Consider the following 6,000-nt stretch of genomic DNA (forward strand, 5'->3'; position numbering starts at 1 on the left):
CTGCTACCAAATGCAGACAGCAATGCAAAACTTCAAGGAGCATGAAAAATGACACCTCCAAAAGATCACAATAATCTTGCAATAACTGACTCCAAAGACAGGGAGATCTGCAATTTAACTAATAAAGAATTCAAAATAACTGCATTAAGGAAGTTCAATGAACACAAGAATAAAAGAAAGGTAATTCAACAAAGTAAGGAAAATAATGCACGAAGAAAATGAGAAGATTAACAAAGACATAGAATTCATAAAAAAAATCAAACAGAAATTCTGGAGTTGAAGAAAACAATAAACAAAATGAAAACACAATGGAGAGCATCAACAGCAGAATTGATTAAGCAAAAGAAAGAACTCAATAAGTAGAAGATAGGACATTTGTAATTATCCAGTCAGAGGATAATAAAGAAAAAGAGTGAAGAAAGTCTACATGACATATTGGAAATCATCAAAAGAACCAATTTGCAAATTACTGGAGTTCTAGAAGGAGAAGAACGAAATAAAGGGCAAAAAGCTTACTTCAAAAAGTAACGGCTGAGAACTTCCCAAATCTCCCAAATCCTGTGAGAAATTTGCATATCTAAGTTCATGAAGCCCATAGGTCAACAATCAAAATCAACTTAAAGGGATCCTCTCCAAGATAAATTATACTAAAATTCTCAAAAATCAAAGACAAAGGGAGAATCTCAAAAACAGCAAAAGGAAAAGAAGCTAGTAACTTACAAGAGAATACCACTAGGTCTATCAGCAGATTTCCAAGCAAAACTTTACAAGCTGGGAGAAAGTGGGATGATATACTCAAAGTGCTGAAAGAAAAAACCCTGCCAAGCAAGAAGATGCTATCTGGCAGTTATCCTTCAGAACTGAAAGAGAGATAAAGACTTTCTTAGACAGACAAAAGCTGAGGGAATTCATTACCACTATACTTGCCTTAGAAGAAATGCTGAAAGCAGTACTTCAAGCTGAAATGAAAGGATGCTAATCAGTAACATGAGAACATGGAAAATATGCAGTACACTGGTAAAGGTAAATATATATTCAAATTCAGAATATTCTAGTACTGTAATAAGGTGGTGTGCTAAGCACTTAACTCTAGCGTAAAGGTTAAAGGACAAGAGTATTAAAAATAACTGTAGGTAGGGGCCAGCCCTGTGGCATAGTAGTTAAGTTCAGCACACTCTGTTTCAGCAGCCCAGGTTCAGATCCTGGGCACAGATCTACACTGCTTGTCAGCCATGCTGTTGCTGCCACCCACATATAAAGTGGGGGAGGACTGGCACAGATGTTAGCTCAGTGCTAACCTTCTTCAGTAAAAAAACAAAAACAAAACCATAGCTAGAATAATTGCTTTAGAATACACAGTATAAAAAGAGGTAAATGTGACATCAAAAACTTAAAAGGGGGGAGTAAAAGGATAAAGTTTGGAATGAAACTGAAGTTAAGTTGTTATCAGCATAAAGTAGACTGTTATATCTATAGTATGTACTATGTAAGCCTCATGATAATCACAAAGTAAAAACCTACAGTAGATTCACAAAAAATAAAGAGAAAGGAATCAAAAGATATCATTTGGGAAATCATCAATTCACAAAAAAGGCAGAAAGAAAGAAAAGAACAAGAAAACTGTGAAGCATCCAGAAAACAATAAATGGCATGGGTAAGTCCTTAGCTACCAACAATTACTCTAAATGTACATGGATTGAATTATCCAATCAAAAGGCAAGAGTAGCTAGATGGATTAAAAAGTTGAGACTCAACTATATGTGCCTTTAGGGACTCACTTTAGTTTTAAAGACACACATAGGCTTAAAGTGAAGGGATAAAAAATATATTCCACAGAAGTGGAAAACAAAACAGAGAAGGAGTAACTATACTTACAGAAGACAAAATAGACTTTAACCAAAAATGCTACCAAGAGATAAAGAAAGTCATTACATATGATAAAGGAGTCATTCATCAAGAAGACAAAACAATTGTAAATATATATTTACCCAAAATTGGAGCACCTAAATATGTTAAGCAAATACTAACAAATGTGGTGGGAGAAATAGACAACAATGCAACAATAGTAGGGGCTATGATACCCACTTTCATCAAATGGTAGAGACAGAAAATCAGTGAGGAAATGTTGAGCTTGAACTATACATTATACCAAATGGACCTAATAGAGATACAGAGAACACTGCAGCCAACAGAGGCAGAATACACATTCTTCTCAAATACATCTAGATCATTCTCCAGGATAGATCATATATAGATCACAAAGTAAATCTTATCAGATTTAAGATGATTGAAATCACATCAAGTATGTTTTCTGACTGCAATGGTATGAAACCAGCAATCAATTACAGGAAGAAAACAGGAAAATTCACAGTTATGTGGAGATTAAATAGCATGCTCCTGAGCAACCAATGGCTAAAAGGAGAAATCAAAAGATACTTTGAGACAAAAGAAAATGGAAACAGAACATATCAAAAGTATGGGATGCAGCAAAGGCAGTTTTAAGAGGGAAGTTTATAGCAATAAATACCAACGTCAAGGGAAAAAAAAGAAGAGCTGAAATAAGCAACCTAACTTTACAGTTACAGAACTAGAAAAAGTAGAACAAACTAAGCCCAAAGTTAGTGGAAAGAAGGAAACAACAAAGATAAGAGGGGAAATAAATAAAATAGAGAACATAAAAACAATGGAAAAGATCAATAAAACTAACAGCTATTTTTTAAAAGATAAATAAAACAGACAATACACTCAGTAGACTAACCAAGGAAAAGAAGAAAGAGAACTCAAATAAATACAACTATAGATGAAAGAAGAGACGTTCAACTGATACCACACAAGTACAAAGGACCATAAGAGACTCAATAAATAATTACATGACATCAAATGAGAAAAGATAGAAAAATGAAAAAATTTCTACAAACACACAACTTACCAAGACTGGATCATGAAGAAATAGAAAATCTGAATAGACTAATTACTAGTAAGGATATTGAATCAGTCATCAAAAACTGACCAAGAAAGAACAGTCTATCGGAGGCTTCATGATAAATTCTGCCAAACACTTAAAGATGAATTAATTCCAATCCTTCTCAAACTCTTTAAAAAAATCAAAGAGGAGGAAACACCTCATTTTATGGGGCCAGCATTATACTGATACCAAAGCCAGACAAACACTCCAAGAAACGAAAACAACAGGCCAATATTCCTGATAATAATAGATGCAAAAATCCTCAAGAAAATATTAGCAAAAAAATTTCAACAATACTTTAAAAGGGTTATGCACCATAATCCGGTGGGATTTATTCCTGGGATGCAAGGATGGCTCAAGATCCACAAATCAATCAATGTGATACACCACATTTACAAAATGAAGGATAAAAATCATATGATCATATCAATAGATGTAGTAAAAGAATCTGACAAAATTCAACATCGATTCATGACAAAAACTTTCATCAAAGTGGGTAATGAGGGAATACACCTCAAAATAATTAAGCCCATATAAGACAAGCCCACAGCTAACATCATATTCAATGGTGAAAGGTTGAAAGCTTTTCCTCTAAGATCAGGAACAAGACCAGAATGATCATTCTCACAACTTTTTTTCAACATAGTACTGGAAGTCCTAAACAGATCAATTAGGCAAGAAAAAGAAATAAAAGTCATCAAAATTTGGAAAGGAAGAAGTAAAATTGTCTCTATTTGCAGATGACATGGTACTATATATAGAAATACCTAAAGCCTCCACCAAAAAACTGATAGAATTAATCAATGAGTTAAATAAAGTTGCAGGATAAAAAATCAACACATAAAAAATGAACTATTGGACATAGAAATTAAGAAAATAATCCCAGGGGCAGGCCTGGCGGCACACTGATTAAGTGCGCACATTCCACTTCGGCAGCCCGGGGTTCACCGGTTCAGATCTTTGGTGCGGGCTTGGCACGCCATGCTGTGGTTGGCATCCCACGTATTAAAAAAAAGTAGAAGAAGATGGGCATGGATGTTAGCTCAGGGCCAGTCTTCCACAGCAAATAGAGGAGGATTGGCAGCAGTTAGCTCAGGGCTAATCTTCCTCAAAAAAAAAAAGGAAAAAAGAGAATCCCATTTACAATTGCATAAACATAATATCTCAGAATACATTTAACCAAGAAAGTGAAAGATCTACAAATTGAAAACTACAAGACACTGATGAAAGAAATTGAAGAAAACATAAATAAAAGGAAAGATATCCCATGCTCATGAATTGAAAGAATTTTTATTATTAAAATGTCCATATTACCCAAAGCAATCTATAGATTCAATGCAATCTCTACCAAAGTTCCAAGAAAATTTTTCACAGAAATAGAACAAACAACTCTAAAATTTGTATGTAATCACAAAAGATTCGAATAAATAAAGCAATCTTGAGGATGAGGAACCAACCTGAAGGCATCACACTTCCTGATTTCAAACTATATTACAAAGCTAAATTAATCAAAACATTTTAGTGCTGGCATAACAGAAACAGATTAATGGAACAGAATAGAGAGCTCAGAAATAAACTCATGCATATATGATCAATTAATTTTCAATAAAGGAGCCAAGAATATTCATTGAGGAAAGAATAGTCTCTTCCTAAATGGTCTAGGAAACTGGATAGTTATATGCAAAACAATGAAACTGGACCCCTCTCATAAAAGCCCTGTGAACAATTGCATCACTCATCATCTGGTGCATTCTGAGAAGAATAATTGAGATCAGAAAGTTATGTAATGAAAGTATAGTGTCTTTTAAACCTGCAATGCATCAACACAAAAGAACAGAAAAGCCAACACAAACAACGTTCCCTAAGTGAATGATAGGCTTGTTCATTAGGAAAAAGATTATCAAAAGTTTTCCTATCTTGAGAGAAAAATGCTGAATTATTTAAAGGTAGAAGCTTGATTCTCATGCCATAAGTTTTTAGTCTTCTAAACTAGTAAAATAAAGAGATGTGTTTACGGCATCCAGAAGATGACTGCCATTACAACAATGGAGAGAGAAATAATAATCTGATTAATGTTTTTACTTTTAACCAGTTGACTGAGCTGTGTAAATTAGTCTAAAATGAGTTATCAGGGAAAATTCACTAAAAAGAAAATTATGTAGTCTCAGGTATCATGTTTACTCATCGCGTTTTTGCTATTATTTTTCTAGTTATATTTGGAAGTCAATACAAGTTAAAATATCCTTTAAATATGATGGCAAAGTTAATTCATTTTGAAGGATTTTTTAAAAACAGGGATAATTAATTACCCCATTTCTCTAACTAAAGGAAATATTTAAGGATCCTCTAAAGATGGAACGCTTATTCTAAGTGAAAACTTGGATATGCAGAAAGAAAAGAAGCGTTGAAGAAATTATGCAGATATATCTAAATGGATATTGAATGGATAAAATGTTAATGATAAAGTTTCTAATTTTAAAATATATATTTGCATTAGAATTCATAAAGCAAATAGGGCATAAATAGTAAATAAAAATAGAGGTTAGTTAAATCTTTTCACTGTTTGGGAAAGGTTAAAAGTACGAATTTGTTAGACTTTAATGAGTAAAGACTGTATGCTGTAAAATGTAGGGCACTAATAAAAGAATGTTTAAAACATATTAAATTAAGAAGTTCTTAAAGGAAAATTAAAATAAAAATATTTATTGTAAAACATAAGAAAAAGAAAAAATAGAGTCCAAAGATATGGTAATATTCATCCCAAATTAAATGATAACTATATTATATTTAACAGTTAATTATTTCTAAATATTTATACATACAAGTAAAATATAAACAATACTATCTTGTATAATAATTTAATAATTATATTAAGCATATAATTTTCAATTTAAATTCAAAGAATGTTGATATTTAAAATGACTGCCATCTTAATGAGGCACTCCTTTAAGATAAGCATAAAGAAAGTTAAAAGCAAAAAGATGAAAAATTATACTACACAACACTAGGGAGTAGAAAATTACTATAGTTCACAT

The sequence above is a fragment of the Equus caballus genome, chromosome 6 (assembly GCF_041296265.1).
Source record: "Equus caballus isolate H_3958 breed thoroughbred chromosome 6, TB-T2T, whole genome shotgun sequence".
NCBI classification, from domain to species: Eukaryota; Metazoa; Chordata; class Mammalia; order Perissodactyla; family Equidae; genus Equus; species Equus caballus.